The 20,557-nt window shown below is 49.8% G+C and overlaps 1 protein-coding gene across 1 annotated transcript in view; it reads right to left on the minus strand.

The window, feature by feature from the left end:
* Positions 1–20,557, minus strand: part of kkv (hyaluronan synthase-like protein kkv) — a 74,963-nt gene that overhangs the window by 19,689 nt on the left and 34,717 nt on the right. The gene's annotated exons all lie outside the window — the stretch shown is intronic.

Here is a 20,557-nt window from a genome sequence, read left to right on the forward strand (position 1 = left end):
AGGTATTGCACTCTCGTGTTCGATGGAGGCGGTATATACTTGCGCACAAACCGGATGCAGATCGCAGCGCTATGGAACACTCTGTACCGTTCACTGCACGTATCTATCTACGCGTCTATATACTCGAGCGAAAAGGGTTGGGCGTCCAGCTGTAAGCATACATGCCCGCGTCAGCGCCCAGTTATGCTCGCGCACGCATAACTCGCGCCTCGCGTGCTTCGCACACAAACAAAACCGCCGGCGGCAAGCAGCGCAAAGCACTCAGCAACGGCAGCGGTCCGCTCGCGATTCACACCGGCGGCGGCGCCGTTTTCGCGCTCTTTTTTTCTTTCCCTCGCACGGCCGCCTCCATTTCCCTACCCTCTCCCCCACCCGCCCGCACGAATCGCCGTAGGTCGCGGCGACGCCGCCGCATAGCGGACTGGATCGGCTGACCTCGATTCGAATCGCTCGCCGACCGGTTCGCCTCGCCGGACCTTCTGGGCTACCTTGGAGAGTGCGCCCATAGAGGCTGCTTCCCCTCACCCCCGGCGCGCTGCCGGCCGGGCTCTTCGTTGCTCCTTTGCCCATATCGTCTAGCTGAAGTGGCTGAAGCCTCGATTACATCGGTCTCCGTATGGGCTGCCTCTATAAGACCGTCGTATACAAATATGGAGCACCGCGCATTCGAGCGAGCGAGACGACGCTTCGCGACTACGCGCCTTCGCTTACCGCGAGATTATTCGTCGCCTTGGCGTGAAAGTCGACGATATTGGGCGCCGGATTTAACCCGCGGGTGAGGGAAACAGGAGAAAACGAGCGTAAGGACCGGTCGAGGCGCCCTGCCGTGCTTCGCCGCCGTTGCGAGCAGTGTCACAGGAAATGGAATAAGGTAGCGTAGGGGGAGAAACACTGTTGCAGCAGTGCTGAATTTTAGTTTGTAGCGAATGCAAAATGAATTGCCGCTACGATGACTAAGTTGTTTCGGCACTTTGGCGCACGGCTGCTGACCCGAAAGTCACGAGATCGAATCAAGGTCGCGGCGGCTGCACTTCTATGGAGGAGAAATATAGACACACACTTGTGTGTTGTGCAGTGTCATGACTGCACGTAAAAGAGCTGCGGGTGGTAGATATTACTCCGGAGCCCTCCGCTGCGGCGTTTTTCATGGGTACCAACCTTGCCAATAGTAACCGATCAGCGGGTTTTGTTTCGTAGACGTAGGTTACGTTAGGTTAGGTTAAATCTGTGTAAGGTAAGGAGAACCTTCGTCCTCAAATTTCAGGACATTTCGGTACGTAGGAGTGCCGTAAGAGCTCCCTCCACAGTACGGTTGTGAAGAACACCCAGTTGCTGGGTTACTTTTGGCATTAAATCCCACATGCCATATCAGTGCGAACACAATGTGTCTGGAGAACTGAAAGACAGTCGCCGTTAAGGCGGACCGACGAAGGCACTTCGTGAAAAAGGTAGCACAGCCTTTCTACAATGTTTTCTTTTTTTCTGTCCTGAAACAAGCTGTTTCATCAACTAGATCAAAACTGCTGAGCAATTATGTCTCTCGGCAACCTGCTTCCTGCCACGGACACCTCGTTCTATTAGATTAACATGTGGCCACGCGTGCTGCTTATTAGCTTTAATTGATATATCTGTCTCGAGTAGGCCAGAAAAGAACTAGTTTTTGCAAGTACATGGGAAAGAACGAGCGTTCAGATTATATATCGCCAAATAATATTGAGGTCTCATATGCATTGTTGTACGAAGCTTCATACTTTCCTCGTGTAGTATACGAGCGGCCCAAGCACTCCCAGTGATTCGGACCTCTGATCGAAAGCGCACTAACTCGATCACCCTTTCGACCCTGAATTACGTAACATACGCTTGAAAACGAAGAGCCCTCCACTACGGCACCTCTTCTTCCTTTCTTCTTTCACTCGCTCCTTTATCCCTTCCCTTACGGCGTGGTTCAGGTGTCCAACGATATATGAGACAGATACTAATTTTTTTTCCAGCTGTTGATTCTTCAGACCTGCTTTCGCAATCTGGCGCTGTGGGTTGCTGACAATGGCGTTCAGCTTCTACATGAAAACCCGTTCGATCCCGACCTCGGCGGCATCAATGCGGGGCGGACATGAGGTTCGAAAATGTCGAATTATTCTGAGGCGGTCTCCACTAAGGCATGCCTCATAGTTCAGCGTTGCCTTGGCAAGTAAAACCCTTTAACCACTAACCTTCAGACGTGTTTTCACATACATCCGTGACGGCACAATGCATATATTTACAAGCGCTTTTCACCGACCACGCCTCAACCTGCTGACTATCTCTCCTTGAGGCCATGCGTGTACTCTTTCGAAGATTCCCAGCTGGGTTCGCATTTAGAAAGTATAAAGAAGGGGTAACTACAACGCAACACCGCCGAAACCTTCAACCCGGCCTCTCTCACAGTAGAGGCACACACTGCTGCCTCTCCGCGCTGGCAACACTGCGCGAAGCGTGTGCGCGGTCGTTAGGCAAGCCACGAATGCACGCTTTTTATCGCGCGATAACGTCGCCCACCGGACCGCCGCGACCTTCGCTTGATCGTGCGGACAGGCGAAGTGCGCGCTTGCCTCAGTCGGCATTGTATGCGGCGTGTGTGGGCGCCGTTTCGGCGTTCTCCAGCATGCGCGTGCGTTAGTCAACGAGCTAGAAGCGGTATAGGCATCAACTTTTCCCGCCTCGCAAGCGGATAGCGCGCCGGCGCCTATAATCGTGAACGGTCCGTTTGGCGAGCGCAAACTGCGTGTCCAGCCGGATATTCTCGCATAACGGCCGGCACATTTCAGGGCCCGCGAGCATTCGTACAATTTCTCTCCCGTCCATTATCTAATCTTCAAGGTTTAGGAAATGCGAAAGTTCACTCAAGCTGTGTTAAGGTCGTAGCGGCAATGCACGAGTGTGTCGCAACAAACGCTACATGATGGGCCGAAGTGTGTGCGTTCGGACGTCACCGGCGTTGGCACTGCAGAGCAGTTACGACCACGCTGTGCGATGCAGTCGAGACGCCGCGGACACTTTTATCGAGCCGCCCTTCTTGACATGATGACGACATTGCCTTTTGTCGGCTAAGTTATCACCACCGAGAAAGACCATCAAGAAGCCGTGCCGCATACTTATGGCATTTTTTTTTTGGTTGCCAAGATTTTTACATCTTCTACGCCGCAGACTCCACGCAGGGTCATAAATTTTGCTTGCAGGAGGTAATACGAGCGAGCGTATTTCAAGTTTTATGCTGTTTCCTGCGCGTGAACAAAGCAGTGTCGTATGCAAGCTTGCAGTATGGTACGGATTCCTTATGTGAATTGCGCACAAGAGTGTTTTATGTTACTTCGCTGCAGTCAAGTAAAACGTACCTCTTATTTCATGCTTTCGTGCCTCGAAGCGCAATATTCCGAAAAGTGTTGTAGCGTGTGCCGATAAAGAAAGACGACCTAATAAACTGGCCGGAAGAGACGTCCACGTGACTGAAATCGACATTTGCTATAGAGGCTACCGCGTGACACCAGCAGAAACAGAACACATGCGCAAGGAGCACGGTGGAGTCCCTTTATTGACCATACGAGCGCGTACGGAAATACTTCGACAGGTTTTGTCTTGAGTTGCGGAAGTACACTCAGGCGCGAGTACGTATAACAGCAACCAATAAAACGCGAAGAAATCTGAGATGCCAGCACAAAAACAGAAACATGTACTTCCTGGAGAGGAAACACAAGCGAGGCTGAATGACACTTCGAAAGGAGAGTATTCGCGATTTCTAAGTGAAATTACCCTGCGCTTTACTGAGCTCCCCCGTACGTGATTTCATTTTTGTTCGTATGTGCACTGGACATACGAACCAAAATGAGGATCCCAATATCGAGACCTGACGCTGCGTGTGGGCTTCGCCCTTTGGCGCTGGAGCTCACACTTTCAGCGTGGAACACGGGAGAGTTTTGCAACCTCCGCCTCAAGGCACTGGACCCTGAACTGCGCCTTCGTCTTCCACGTAACTTAGAACGTCGCGACGCAACACTGTTATGCCGTTTATGGATCGGTGTTGCATTTACCAATTACTATGCTTACCGGATGGGGATGGCCGACAGCCCTGCCTGTGAGAGCTGTAGTTGCGAGGAGACCATCGCTCATCTTCTCTGTGAGTGCCCTGCATTTGCGAGTGCAAGACATACACTGTGTTGTGCCCTGGACCGCCTCGATCCTCGCCCATTAACAGAGCAAAAGATCCTCGGTCCGTGGCCACAGAAGTCGACTGCCCTCAAGGCATACAAGGCACTCTTTGCCTACTTGACAGCGACTGGATTGAGTGACAAATTGTGACAGCGTTGTGCATGTGTGTGTGTTTGTCTTTTTTCCTTCTCTCTTCCTCCCTTTAGTCCCCTAATCCCTCTTCCCCAGTGCAGGGTGGCCAACCGGAACCCCTTTCTGGTTAACATCCCTGCCTTTCCCTCCTCCTCTTTATCTATATATCTGTTCGTATGTCAGTTGTCTTTGGCGCGTTTCATTTGTTGCTCATAGTACTTCTGCAACTAAGGGAACAGCAAACAAGTGACTTGCTAATTAGCAGCGCAGTTATTTACAGGAGGAGTGCGAATATTATGAAGATCGATAGAATAGCTCACAGTTGCCCTTGCGCTATAGGAAACGTGAACATCACATCATTCCACACTGAAATGATGAACTGTACGAGTGCATGAGAGAAATAGAGAGAGAGCTAGGAAGCATTCGATCAAAGATGGCAGCGCGACCTTAGAATGCTAACCACGCCAGGATGAACCGGTTAACGCGGATACTCTGGCAGGGGGCTGCTCTGCGAGATGACTCAGATGCAAGTTTTCCTGGCTCTCTCTTTCTCTCAAATTTACACTTCGCTGTGAGAAAGTTAACGTGTTTGCAATCTACTATGAACCCGCGCGAAAACAGGTGAGAGGTTGGAGGCCAACTGCTAAGTTCCGGCGCATGGTCTCACGCGGGAACTGGCCTATGCTAATTGCGCATGATTCACTCAGAGACTGCTATAAGTGCTCCATTACATGAGTGCGCGCCCATCCGGTTGCTTAAGATACAACAAAGTAACGCTCAGATGTCGCTGGCATGCCTCCTTCGTGATGTGTTCCTTTTCAAGCGTCCATAGGATCGTTTCATGAATACCAATCCTTGGGTACTTCGGTTTTCCAAGCGCGAGGAAACGAAAGAGTATAAATCAGCTAGTGGTACCGTATGCACTGTGATGGGAAACCTAAGCCTGTACGACAAATGTTCATTCGAGCGCGAGGAAACGAAAGAGTATAAATCAGCTAGTGGTACCGTATGCACTGTGATGGGAAACCTAAGCCTGTACGACAAATGTTCATTCGGCGAACTGCAATTTACGCAGTGTCTTCCACTGAAGCCGTTGACAAGTTGAGCGGTTCCTATTAATTATTGCGACCTGTCCTGTTCCATTAAAGTCCCTCCTCCTCCTCCTCTTAATTGTTGCCGCAATGGAAACATCGTTCGCTGCTGAAGCGTCGATGACTGATCCGGTGGACAGTGTCCGACTGATCTGGTCGACACCTATTGACTCCTCATCGCACACTCTCACGTGACCTTACTGCCGCTTTCTCGCGTTAAAATCTTAGCTTTGGAGTCACGCGTCACTCAGTCATTTTTTCGAGTTTCAAATACGAAAAAAAAAAAACATCGACGCATCGACGTATGACCTCGATAAGTCCAAGCCTCCTCCGCTCCTCATCTGTGACGTAACAGCATGTTCGTGATTCTCCGCGGGTGCACGGTGGGAGCGGCAGCCCAAAACGCGAGGTTTTGTTGCGTCCGTGCGACTATCTCACGCGACAAAAAAAGGAAGAAATAAATACAGAGAAATAACATAAAAAATGCAAGCAAAGAAAGTCTGGCGGCGTGTATATACAACGTGTTGCGTCGGCCGTCCGTCCGTGCCGTCAAAGATTAGTGATCCTTCGCGGCTGTTTGACGCGGTCACGGTGCAGCGGCGCGCAGAGCGGGCTCGCAAGAGTGCGGGCGCGGCCTCGCCGCAGAGTCCCGCGCTTTCTCTCCCGGCTCCAACGTCGCCGCCGATCCTTTCGCTTCCAGCCCACGCGTCTCAAGCTCGAGCGCCAGGCGCGCCTCCGCATAACGTGTTTCTCCTTTGCTCTTGTGCACAGGCGTGCAGGGACGCATACGCGGCCACGCAGCGTCGCTGGAGCTTTCTTCGCCGACTTCGTTCGCCCTTGCGACGACGACACCGGGAGCAAACGAGTTAACGAGTGCGGCGCTCGAGCTGTCTGGACGCCCACGTCGTCGTGCATCTGGGACGGGAAATCGAGCCGCTGCACAAAGATGCCGGTGAATTCACGCCGTCGGTATTGCCTGCACCTTCGCGAGAGCTCGTCCGCATTCCAGTCGAAGCGAAGACTTGTAGGACACGGCTGAAATTCGTTCCGGCCATCTGTTAAAGCAGACCGTAGAATGCCGGAAGGCAAAGTTTATTTATTTATTTATTTATTTATTTATTTATTTATTTTAAGTTTAAATTAGACATAATAGTAGAGGAACAGCGGAGGAAGGGGTTGCTGCTGGATTCATCTGGGTCTCCGGAAACGTAGGTGGTAGGATAGTAACACAGAATACCCCTAAGGTCTCTCAGCGGACGAAAGATCTGATTAAGATGTGCTCATGCAATAGAGCGTCTTACTCAAAGAATTGAATAGGCAAGGAATAGTTACCAAGGTCAATCAACTAGAGCGAAACCAAAGGCAAGGAAAATGTACTTGGGCTATATGCTTGTTTGTAATTGACTGGTTAATTTAAAAAATGAACAAATGCAAAAAGAAGGGTTCAAGGTGTCGAAATGATCAGAATGAAAAGGTCAAGGGCGCAGCAGCATCAAAAGCTGCATCGACTTGCTACGCGTTACGCTCAGCTATTCCATCGAAGGCATATTAAAGAAACTTGGAGCTTGAAGCAACGTGGTGAAGGAAAGCATTAACGTACCCCCTTTGCCAAAAGTAACCGGGCTACAGGTTTTTGTTTCTCAACAGTATAATGAAGCATACACGGCAGCCCTAAAGACCGAAAGGTGTCAGAGCGTGAGGACATGGGTTCGCCTTACATTACACAGAACCAGAGCTTAAGGGCTTCCATAAGTGCTTTGCCGCGGCTAAGAAACAAACCACCAGTGCCCGGTTACTTTTGGCAAAGACTGTACATGTAAAATGCTGGACAGAATTTCTGAAAGCACAGGGTGTTTGCGCAACAAGGTCAGCGGTGGAAAAGGAAGTGGAGAAGTGCGCGGCCTTTCAACATGCGGCCTCATAGCCTGCGCATGTACAGTGATTGACAAAGCTGGATCGAGTAATAACGCGAGGGCGCTAAGGAGCTCGTGTCGCATAAAATCCGGCGTCACCGGGTTCTTTGAGCGCGAGCGAAAAATTCACGAAAAATCCCCAGGGAAGCAACCTAGGAAGGAAGGTGACGCCCCAACCTTGGGGCATCATCACAACCTGCTCGCCGGATTGTGAGCAAACTGCGCAGCGACAGGTGGCAGCTAATGATTGGTCGCGAGAGGTTGCTCTGCAAGAGCAACCTAAATCGTACAAGCCCCACCGGTGGCAGCACCTGCCATCAGAGGGCAGTGGCGCATTCCTTAACTGCTGCGCCACTGCATGCGCCAGGAGTGGTATGAGGATTATCAGGCACCTATGAATGTTATGAGACAATGACCAATTCTCTACATATGGACATTAATCCATCAATAATATCGCGTCATACGCTTAAAGCGGAGCTTAAGTGTCCCCTCCAATTTTTTTTTAAAGGGATATTTTTCATTCAATCCTTCTGTGTAGTAAGCGTGCATTCAATGAGAATGTAACTTCACGACTATTTTTTTTTTCGACTCGCTACTTCCGACAGCAGTGTATCAAACCGTTCAAAGAAAAAAAAAAGTGGCCTCATTTATTTGATTGCTATTTTATATGTAATTGTAGGCCTCTTTTTTTTTTCTTCTCCGGTGGGGATGATTGTTCGCACTGAGTCACGGTAGCATTGGAAGCCCTCGTTCTCGAAATAAATGTCCGGCGCGCAGAGACATGTAAAACATATCTTGTCCGCATGCTACTATGCTAGTGTCTCTACCCGGTCTATATATGGTGAAGATAAGGGGAATGATTGCGCGTTTCGCAACCGCGCAGTTCCAACGCCCCAATCGCATTTCGTTGGCCCCGAAGCATTTGGAGCGATTTGCGTGCAAACGAGCTCGTGGTCAAGTAGTTATGTCAGCCATATGCAGCAGCAGCAGCGGCAACGGCATCGCCGTAATACGGCCGACACCGCCCGGCCGCATACTCGTTCCAAAGCGGTTGGGCGTTCCCATAAATGACTTAATTATGCTAGGAGCGACTTGCCCTCCTTCTGGCGTGTCTGCGATGCAAGGCCCTGGCGGCTATTTCGCATCGATCGTCATTCATTTTTTGTTTGTTTGTTTGTTTTGTTGTCGTATCAAGCGTGCGTAAGATGGTCGAAGCTAATTCTCAACTGAACCTGGGTCCGACAAACCCGATTGCGTTATGAAAAGAGGCAGAGTTGGTACACCAGAAGCCTCACTTGCTGGCAGGTTGTCAACAATTAAGAAACGCCGCATTTGCACGTCCTGAAAAGTGAAGAAGACGAACAGCAAATGTGGACTGTTCAGTAATCGCAGAGTTGAAGCACGTGTAATCGTTACAGCAAGTGTGTCCGCCATTCTGTCTGCCCGTAAGTGAGATCTGAAGAAATGAATCTCGACCGAGGTTCGCGTAATGACAGCACTCGTTATAACGAAACGGTTTGTGTATAATTAATTAATGAATATAACGAAGAAATGATGATTCCCTTTGGAAGCTCTGTCAACGGGGGCGATAACGAAGCTATGGCAATAACGAAGTAATCGCCGCGCTCCTTCAACTTTGTTATATCTAGGTTCAATTGATTTATATTATGTTATGTTATGTCATGTTAAGTTATGTTATATTATGTTATTACGTGTTAACAGTATTCATTCATATATACCATCGAACAACGTAGTTACTTTGACCTTTAGCTCTAAGAGCGCGGATAGCTGTTGGAAGGAGATAGCAAGACCAGTGCAGGGCATTGAGCACACGTATAAATGCCAGGTTGGCAGAACACCCAAGTGAGCTGAAATTTGGGTTTGCACATTCACGGCTTAGTTTCCACGCTTCATTTCACTTTACGTCAGCCAACCGGGTGAAATGGCAGCGGAACCACGTCAGTTAATGCCGCAGTGGTGCTCAAAGCGACAGTCCGTATCCTATGGTCACAGTGTCTGATTTTCAACAAAAAGAAACGGAGTCATTATACTGTTAGCTATTGTCGTTGTATCGATAACTATAGTCATTTGGAGGGCAAAGCCATTAAAGGAGCAGCAGCTCCTTTATTGGCATTGAGCGCAGCTTACGGTGCAGTGAATGCAACCTAAATAACTTTTTATATATATTATTGTGTCTTAACATTACGTACTCTCTCTTCGCAGCAGAAGCAGAAGCGAAGCTACCGCACAGAGACGAGTTTTCAAACAGCGAGCTTCTCTTGAAACCGGGACCTCCAATGTTGGCTCCCAACATCGCGCGCCTCTACACACACCTGCGCACGCGTTCGCTAGCTCCCATCGGAGCCAGGAAAATGCCGAAGACGTTCGCGCACGTATAAAAGGCCTCGAAGTCCTATTCCGTCCAGTTTAAGCTGAAGCGCGGAGAGCGTCCACGCGCTTACGTCCTGTCGGCGAGCGCTGGCCCGCAAGCGAGCAGCGCCCGATCCTTTAGCGACGCATGGCGTCACGTTCGTTGGACGAGTGCCGGTAACAGCTCGCCCTTTCGTCCCACTCTCTCTCTCTCAGCGTTTGGCGCGCATAGCGGGACTCCCGAAGCCGCCGCCTCGTCTCATCTTCAGTTTCATTGGAGAAGCCTCTTCCTCCACTTGGTCGTTACATACGTCGGCGCTCGACTCCCTTTCCCTCCCTCGTTTATTCATTCCATTCACGTTTACGCCGCGTATACTTTCTTTTCCAGTTCCCTCCCAACGCATCCTCATCGTCTCTCTCTCTCTCTCTCTCTTTCATTCCCTTCAATGTATTACGCAAGAACGACATCCTTGCCGGGACAAACGCGTGCCGGTGGACTGAGTGCTTGGAGACGCGTCCTTGGCGGCGCCGCGGAGATGGTCGCTCGTTTGACGATGTGCCATGTGTGCGCGTTGTTCGGCACGAAAAGGGAGAGGAGGATGGGGAGGGGGAAGAATTCGCATAACGGTGCACACACGGCGCTCCCATCGAACGCTATACATGGTGGCCAGTTTCGCAATCGAGCTGGCATGAGCCGCCGCCGAGCCCTTTCCTATATGTGTCGTCAGCTGTGTGTGTCCATGATATGGTCTGCGGATACATTTTGCATGAGTACGTTAACACACGCGACGTCTGTGGGCTGACGTGACCTTCCAATGGGAAAGTGTTTGTGCGATGCACGGGCTTATGCGTGTTTTTGCCATCGCGAAATAGCGACATGATTTCACGGTCAGCTTTCGTGAGTGTGGATGCTGTGCTGAGGGTTTGTGCGTTTGTGTGAGAGTCAAGATAGAAGTTAATTGGTTTTGATATGTGCAGCACTGCATATTTTGCGAGCGCACCGTTATTGAAGATTTACTCCAGATTGTTTGGCGGACGTCTACACTTACAAAAAAATGTACTTAGGTTGTGCGAGTGAGACAGCAGATTCGCCAGTTGCTGCTGCAGATGGCTTAGACCGTTGTAGACCCTGTGCTCAAGTTTCTAAAAAAAAAACTAGTATGGACCGCACAGTGCATGGGTGAAATGTTCCCTAAACCTCACCTACTGCCCTAGCAGGACTGCACTGTTCTCTATTTTAATAATAATAATAATAATAATAATAATAATAATAATTGGTTTTTGGGGAAAGGAAATGGCGCAGTATATGTCTCATATATCGTTGGACACCTGAACCGCGCCGTAAGGGAAGGGATAAAGGAGGGAGTGAAAGAAGAAAGGAAGAAGAGGTGCCGTAGTGGAGATCTCCGGAATAATTTCGACCACCTGGGGATCTTTAACGTGCACTGACATCGCACAGCACACGGGCGCCTTAGCGTTTTTCCTCCATAAAAACGCAGCCGCCGCGGTCGGGTTCGAACCCGGGAACTCCGGATCAGTAGTCGAGCGCCCTAACCACTGAGCCACCGCGGCGGGTCACTCTATTTTAATGTTTCGATTCGAATTTTCATAGGAATGGCACACATATCATGATTGCGCTGCGATTCGAACTTGATCACAGAAGCCGTTTTTGATAGAACATAACCATCCTGCGTCATAGATTAAAGCCAAAGGGAGCTTTAAATCGTCTAATACTTACTTTCGAAGCTTAATCATTGAGATATTCGCGAATTCCGCAAATTAATCTAGTAATGCAATAACATTAGAAGCCCCTTCGGGAAGAAAATGTTTCGTCGCAAGCTAAATCCGCTGATTGCTCGGACAGAAGTGATGTCACCAGACGGGGCATTCCCATTGGCTGGAGAGAAGTGGCGTCACCAGAGGGGAAGTGACACCGCTAGTCCGGAAGTGACCTCACTTCCGGTAAATACATCAACAGCTACTAATGCTATCGCAATGCCAAGACATAATGAAATTAGGTGCCCCTGTGAATTCCTGTTACCAATAATTTGAGATCGTCGGTGATAACCATGAAAATTTTTACGTGAGTTTTCGCAAGCCTCTCGCCGGTGCCACTACTGACCATTTCGACGGCAAACAAGAAAATTAAAATCGAGGAAAAAGATTGAGGGAAAGAGAGACTGCTGCGCCCCACCTGGAGTGTACTCTAATACTACCGTGCCTGTGAGACTATTCATTGTTTTACTGCGCTATAAGTACAGTCCTCTTTCAACGAAAAACCCGTTGTATACGTATGTGAGGCCTGCGCTCTCCAGCGCCCGTGGACATAGACAGAGGGCGTCTCCTACGGAGCACCCTCCGGTGGGTGCTCCTCCGGGTACCCGCCGATATAACTGCATCTCCAACCTACGAGCCACCACCCACCCCGACCCACCTACCTCCACTCTTCAGAAGCACCACCCACCTGCTCCCTCCAGAAGCCCTCCATCCATCAATCACATCATGCGATCGCCTGTTCATTTTTTTTTTACTTGTGATAGGTCGCTCCACTCTGTGTAGTGTTTATTCCTACTGTGATAAAAAATTGCAGGTTCGCTGCAGCAGTAGTAAGGTGCTTGATATAAACCCCCAAAAAACTCATCTAGTGTGCTTTAGAAATGCACACAAGCCAGTCCCGAAAAACGCTGCGGTTTTTTTGCACAGCTCCAGTTGCACTGCATGTTCTTGCTACCCCATTACATGTGTTCCGTCCGTGAAATACCTTGGCATTTACTTTGACAGTGATTTATCCTGGAGCACGCACATGGCACACCTCAGTAAGAAGCTTAGAGGCGTCGCATGCTTGCTCTATGCTCTAAGGGCCTACCTGTCATTTGCCATAAGACGTTTAATTGCACAGTCTTTGGGGTATTCTCTGCTGAGATATGGCATGTGCTGTTTCTTCAACTGTTCTGCAACATGGAAAAATAGGATAAACCGTATTCTCAAGAATATGGCTAAGAGTGTCATCTATTCAATACCCCATAAACAGCAAAGTGTATTCCTTTCTTCAGGTCTGCCTTCCTTTGACATTGCGTTCAAACAAATCACTGTACTCAGATATTTCTGGAACTCTGACTTTCGGTTCCACAACGTTAAACCAATCCCATTAAGAAAAGTTTCTCGATATATTGTCCCTGCAGTGCGAACTCATTTTGGTATGTCTATGAGGTCATATTATATCCCATGTATATTCAATGAGATGCCTGATAATGTTTTCAACTTGAACACTCGCAGACAGTTACGAGATGTTATTGCCGAGCTTGAACAGCTCTAGTGCATATGTTTTAATGTACACAAAACAAAGAATTGATTTCGTAACAGAGGTTGCTGCTGCCGGACGGCGCCCTACAAGCCCAATTGAGGCTTTGGCGCGTCCGCGTCTTGTATTGTTTCTTTGGAGTGAATAAAGTATTTATTATTATTATTATTATTATTATTATTATTATTATTATTATTATTATTATTATTATTATTATTATTATTATTATTATTATTATTATTATATCTGTGCGAATGAGGCTTTAGTGATGGAGATATTTAAAGCTGCAACGCATTCGAAATTTCGTCCATTTTTTTTTTCTTCGTCCGCGCAGGTGTGAAATCTCTTTTACCTGCTAAGGTTACCAGGAGTTGTCTCACTGATTCGCCAAAGTAAGCGTTATTTGCGGTATTCTAGTAACAGCAAGCTGAGAAAAAACACAGACCCTATCCATATACTTCGCACGTTCGTCAGCTTTAAAGAAAGCAAGCGTGCATTACAGCCGCGACCTCCACTGTGCTTGTCAAGCGCGCGACTATCGCCGAAGGAAGACAGTCCGCGCCTGACGTCTGATCCTCCGCGGCCTTCGCTCTTCGACGGGGGTGTCCATGCACGAGGAGCGCTTTCTGGGAGGTAATTCGAGCCAACTTGACGACGCTGCCGATTACGAGCTGCAAATCTGACACGTCCCCCAACACGGCCAGCTACTTCCGTGCCCACAGTAAGAAGCAATCACTTCGTTTTCTCTCTTATTATAATATTTTTCCCCCTCTAACCTCAGCAACTCGTTCCATACACACGTAGCCAAGCACGGTGCCGTCATTTATCACCACTCGAACACGCTCGATAGCCAGCTGCAAAATTTGACGCGCGGTTTGACGGTCTTTGTTTTTTCTTCTTTTACGAAGGGTTCCCAAGAGCACTCAGAATTCACTGATGGTCATAAATTTGTTTTCTTTCACTCCCTCTTTCCCTCTATCACCTCTCTCAGCAGTTACACCTCGGAGTGCTGCACTGCATGGCGCGAAAGAGCGTGCTCCTTTGTGATTCATCCGCTAGCCGGCTGGCTGGAACAGGTTGCCAGCAGCGCCCGCGTTCCGATGCCGTCTGCCGTCGAATTCGTGTCGGAGCGCGCGTGGAAAGGCGCCGTGAATCCGGATTCCCGGCGCCTTTTCCTCGGGCCGCCGCAGCGATGACCAGATTGCGCGCGACCTCGTTGGTCGTGGTCGTCATCGTCGCTGGCGCGCTGCGCTTGCTACGATTCACCACCCCCCACCCCACCCCCTCCCACGTTCTTTCCTCGACGCGAGGCATCACGGAGCACCCTGCACCGTCCTCCCCCACCCCCTTCGCCCCGATCAATCAGAGCGCGCCGCGCCATTCGATTCGGAGCAACTCTTGTCCTCCGGAGAGAAACCACTTTGTCAAAGGAGGGAATAGCAAAAGAAGAGGGCGCAGAAAACCTGCTGGCCCGACGAGTCATTACGGCTTTCTTATACGCGCGAAGAAAGGGGTAATCCATCAGATGGTCTGTCAGTTTTTTCTTTTTGGTTCTGTTGTTTTTGTTAACTGAGGGTGCTCGCGAGCGAAGAACGTTGGACGCACGGCGCTTGTATGCCTTTCTCGTTTGTATTTATTGCTGGTTAATAATTGTTTCCTGAACGCTTGTTCTTATTTTTCCGGTTGTTCAAACAAGAACAATGCATTGTCTTGTCCGGCATCTTTCAGGATCGCTCATCGTTGAAGGTGTACAAAGAGGCGTGCGCTCGGGCTTTGCGTGACTTGCGCGTGTGTGTTCTCGTTCTTATCTCCACTGAGAAGCGGTTGTTCGATTACCGGGCAAATTACGACGTGTTAGACATGCTGCGCAAGAACGATTGTGAATAAATTTAACATCATGTGCTCGTTGTTTACTTAAGTTATAAAAGTTGCCGTCTATTTTTTCTTCTCTCTCTCTCTCTCTCTCTCTCTCTCTCTCTCTCTCTCTCTCTCTCTCTCTCTCTCAGAGCAGCCGACCGTGTCTGCTATCTCAGCCCACATATTTTTCTTGGCACTGAGCGATCCCATTCCCTCTTTTGAATCGCCCACGAGGGCGGTCGACATGCATGGAAGGTGCGAACACTTCGATCTCTAGATTCGCACTCATATTTCAAGTCTGAGAGTTAGGCAGGTTGGGAGACTTAAGACACGTTGGCTTTGTTTGGTTTTATTGGGTTTAACATCCCAAAGCGACTCGGACTACGAAGGACGCCGCAGTGGGGGGGCTCTGAATAATTTCAACCACTTGAAGTTTTCTGACGTGCACTGATATCGCACAGTACACAGGCCTCTAGTATTTCGCCTCCATTGAAATTCGACCACCGCGGCTAGCTTCGAACTCGCGTCATTTTGTCAGCAGCTGAGCACTATAACCACTGAGCCACCACGCCGCTAGAGGCACGTTTATACAGAATGGCAATGACGTCAGTGACGAGCGCCAATCAAACCGCATCCTGAAGGAATCAGCACTGTCTGGATGATCCCGCTCACAAGAGCAAGTAACAAACTGGTACTGGCGTATTCTTTTCCTTTCTCTTTTTCTTTTTTTTTTACCAGAACAGTTTTGTCAGAACACAAACCTTCAAATGAGAAAGTACGCACGATCGTATATAGGAATCAAGTAGAGTGATTGAGTACGCCTCGTGAGCGCTTTGGTCATCCAATGCTTCAAGAAACATCCCCGAAGAACATGAACAGGAACAAGAAGTCAAGCGCCATTATAAAGAAACCGGCTTCGTCTAGCATGCACTGTTACTCGCCCCTTGAGCTGCCGTTGATCAACTCTTTCTGTTTCCTTTCAAGCGCTGCCCGCTCAGAGCTTCGAAAGCGACAGTGGCAGATTAATTGCACTGATGTGGCCACAAGAAGGATCGCCTATAAAGTAATTTGTGGGTAGAATGCCTTCCGGTGTCTGCGGCGCGGTTGTGCAGCCCGGAAGCTGACGAAGGCTATACGCCATTGTGAATGGTGTGGGGACATTCGCTGCGAAAGGCACTGAAGGACATACATGATTTGCGTAAGCGAAAAAAAATTCAGAATGAATATATGCCGCCCGGTTCGTCAAGCATGCAAGTGAAAATGACTCCGCATCAGCAATCTTCACATTTTTTTTTTCTTCTATTCTGATAGAGACGCTCTTTTCCGTCCGCTAGTTACGTTACATGCACATTTCCGTACCTCAAAATCGACTCAAACTAAAGGTGAGGAGCTTGCAGTCCCGATGAAGGCCATGAAACGTTCGTCGGGATTTTGGGCATTTATAGTTTCATTGCGGACTTTTTTTTTTTCCCGCCATTTGTCCATGAAGCAGAGGGAATGGATGTGTTTAACCCTTGGGGCGACAATATGCGATGCGAAAGCAATTGCTTCTGGCACTTAATAGCAGCCTTGCTTGCATCTAACAAACAAGTGTATATCTGCAATACACAAGATGTGGTTGAGAGTCATTCCACGGGGCTTCAGGAGCTTAAAGTCACGTGAGGTTCTGAATTTAGTTGCCGGTCTAAATAATAGTTAGGTGTAGTGCCCCCGCAATGTTCGGAAGCGTGTATCTCGACACATTACGTACGTTGCTATAATAAAGCGCAAATCGCAATTTGGTGGCCGCCGGCTCATTGCGTGACATACTCGTTGCTTAGTATCGCTGGCCTTGAAATTTTTGACGGAAAAAAGATAAATAATATTGAGGTGGCACAATGATAGAGTGCAGGTAGCCAGGGGTAGATTTCATTCGACTCGAGTGCAAAAAGTGTGTGTGTGTGTGTGTGTGTGTGTGTGTGTGTGTGTGTGTGTGTGTGTGTGTGTGTGTGTGTGTGTGTGTGTGTGTGTGTGTGTGTGTGTGCGTGCGTGCGTGCGTGCGTGCGTGCGTGCGTGTGCGTGTGCGTGTGCGTGTGCGTGTGCGTGTGCGTGTGTGCGTGTGTGTGTGTGTGTGTGTGTGTGTGTGTGTGTGTGTGTGTGTGTTTCGCTAGAGTTGGATTCTTCTATGCGCCCGAAAGCAATATTAAAGCAAGGTTACAATCAGGGCATGGATGACGGGAGAGATGCTGCCCACACCTTGTCGACTGCCTGCGTTAGAATATTTCATTTGACTCGTCTAACTGCTAAGAGCAGGCGCTATGCCCCAAAAATAGTAATTTTCGATGAGGACAACGGGCCCTGCAATCTTCAATCCGCTGCGGTTGGAGTCTGATGTGAATCCCAATGAAATATTATAGGTTACATTCAGGAAATCGGTGAGGGGAGGGATGCTGTCCGCTCCGTGCCGGCTTCTTGTATACAGTGGAGAGCAGGCCAGTGGGGTGTAGTCGTGCCTGCTGGTTCGCGCCCATCCGAAGACCCGGATAAGCATCGCACGAAGCTTGGCCGGAAGCAAGATTACCCACGAGGGCTTCGGGTGCGCTTCTCATCCACTACCCCACATTTTGAGTAACGCAGGCGAGTCGCTGAACTTCGGCCGGCCCGGTCGATTCTGCTGCCGTGATCGGACTCTGTATTTTGTCGCATCCGGAGACGCATGCAAGCAATCCCCCGAGGAATGTCCCCTCTGAAATCGTGGCAGTCGGAGGACCTCTCTCTGATTTTGTTCGATGTCGTCGACGTCATGGTGGCGGGCGAGGAGTAGCAATCACGTCGGCGAAACAATTCCTCTGGCCGGTGCGAGAACGACGACGCCGCAACGCGGGGCGAAAATGGGCAGTGCCGGTCACACGCTTTGCTGTACAGCGGGCCCAGTGACTGCGGCGGAATCGCTTTGAGAGGGACGCAGGAACAGGTGCGAGACATGACAGAGGCGGGGTGGTGGAGGAGGATGAGGGGGGTGGGGACGAAGAAGAGTGGGCTAGGCAAGCGGGCGGGATGCTTTGAGGAGAGTGACGGACGTGCGCGCGCCGTCACGACGCCGAGCGCAACGGCCCTCCGAATCAAGATGGCGATATCGCCAACGACCGACCGCGGAACGCGGGAGAGCTCGGACGGCGCGTGAATTGCCCGCCCTCCCTTTCACCTCTGAGTCCGATGGGCTCGCGCGAGGAGTGTGCGGCGGCAACAGGGAGAAGCAGGGGGCGAGTCTCGATTGGAGGGGTCGAGGAACGCGGTTAGCCGGAAAGGAGGCTACACCTGTGTGCGGGGATCAACTCTTGAAGAGTTTTAATCGCGTGTGCGGGGAAGGAGGCCTCGGCTGCGCGCCGGAGCTGCCCCGTGGTGATGGTTGTGTGCCTGTACGCGCGAGGCTGTTGCCATCGGGGGGTCGATTGGGAGCACGGGTTGAAAGCGAAGGTGGTCGTGTTGGTTGGAGCAAGAGGTCCCACTGCGGCAGTTTCATTTTTAATGCAGAAATGCGTTGTCACGTTTGCGCCATATTTTGGGGGGATAAACTTTTGCGCCTGGGCTGCATACACAAAGCGCACACAGGGATGGCAGTAAAGGAGGGTCATTGCTTTAAAAGCGTACTACACTCACTGCATGCATAAGCGCGTAGGAAGAAGGGCAGGTTATCGAAGTTATTCAGGTAGGCATAGAAGAGGAAGACGAAGACAAATATAGACCTCGACAGATTTTGTCATGCCACCAAGGCAACAGCAACAACAACAACAACGAAATGTACTTCCATGGCCAAACGGTGAGGAAGTATTTCTGCAGTGGTTGTACACGCAGCGTATAGCGTCTGTATCAAATTTTCAGTTCTTTACTTTCGCATATGCTGCGTCGCTATTGTGGATGAGGACCGGCGTTTTGGAGATATCTCGCCGATTTAACGCCATTTATTACGAGCCAAAGTCACTGGCGACACTGCCTGCGGCCTTACGTAAGCTTCGTAAAAGCGACTTACATATGAAGCTCACCGAGTACGCGACTGTTCGCGATTTCGGTGATTTCTGCTTCCACTGTAACGGTGCCATGCAGTTACCACAGAGACCACCCCTGTAGGCTTCAATATGACGCGGAACTGTTCCGACCACAGGCTGAGGTATTCTGAATTGAGTTTGAAACTTCGGTGTTGGTTTCGGCAGAGCGTTCGAAAACATTAGTCGCTTTATTCGCATATGGCCTCTAACATGGAGTTAATATGCTGCTTATATCCAAAGCTACAGTCGCCCTCCCACGCAGGCTCCCTTCACATTTCTACTAAACCTAGTGGTAGCCATTATAAGGTACGGCTCCTCTTGATAGCCAGCAGCCATTGCGCGCAGCACTTTCAGAGCAAGTGTACCGCGTACTAATATGACGACGTCAGTCTTCTCAAATCCCTTACGCACAAAAACACCATCATGGCCGCTGTTACGGATGAAGCCGAATCGAAGCGACGTGATCCCTGCGCCATGTTTAAGGTCAAGACTCTCATAAGCGAGAAAATGTCAGTTTTAAACTGATTTGAACTATTTGTTGACGCATTGAATTTGTAATTTTGTTTATTACTCTTCGTACAAACATGCTGTTGAAAACCGAATTGCGCTGACACTCTCCGGGCGATCACGGCGATACTATGAAGTCTCCGCAGGTGATAACACAACCTGTACTCTCGTCCTCAGCTCTCTCGAGTCAACTTTTGGTGTCACTCGTGTCAAGAGACCTGGGCCCTTCGAACCTTGCTGCAATAATGGATCCGCTCTCTGAGTCGAAGGACATCCTACGGTCATTCGACAGAAGTTCACCAGGCCAACAGTTATCACGCTAAAGCCGCGCCTCACTTATCAAGCACATTTGCGTTCGTTCCCGCAAGCGTCGGTTCGTTATCCAAATCTATGATTCTGAGATTTAGGGTAGGGATATGCATGATGTGTGTTAACCATGTGCGGCATTAAATGCGCGTTTGGAAATATGGGCGCCCTCTTTAGGGATGAGGCGCAGATAACGCCGGAGGCTTATTCTCGACTCTGAGGAAGGACTTTTTTTTCCTTGCATTCATTCTTACTTGCTTTCAAACACCGACATCCCCAGGAAGATCGCGAGGTTCAGCCAGAAACGACCCACCGCAGTGCATTCGCGTATATGAACCTCGTTAAGCCGGTCACAAGTGTATACATTTGACCTCCTCCAAGCCCCCTTCGCGAGCAAGGCGGGTCGGAAAGTGAACCGCAGCTAATTTGCTGCCGCAGTAGAGACTGTCCAAGCAGGCGTTCCCTCCAAGATCGTATGTAAGAACCCGCGTACAAGAGGCCAGGGAGGCGAGGAGTAAATCACCGGCTTTACGAGAAGATGTCTCCCAATTAGCGCGTACACGCACGCACCAGCGTTGGCGGGCTGTCCGCAGCTGCTGCAGCTCCTCCGGCGCGCGTTTTTTTATGCGCTGGAGGGGAAAACCCGCGCTCGGCCCCACGCATATGTTTCTCGGCCGGCATCGCCACCGACCGGGTCGCGGCGCGCTGCGGAGCTTTTACAGCTTTCTCCGCGAAAACCACGCCGCGTGCGAACGACCCCTCTGTCTCAGTTAAAATTGTGCAGCGCTGTGGAACCTAGAGCTGACGTCAGCGACGCCGAATTCACAAAGCGAGGCAGTACCAAAAAACCATATAATGGCTTGACGATCGGCG

The sequence above is a fragment of the Amblyomma americanum genome, chromosome 3 (genome assembly GCF_052857255.1).
Source record: "Amblyomma americanum isolate KBUSLIRL-KWMA chromosome 3, ASM5285725v1, whole genome shotgun sequence".
Lineage (NCBI taxonomy): Eukaryota > Metazoa > Arthropoda > Arachnida > Ixodida > Ixodidae > Amblyomma > Amblyomma americanum.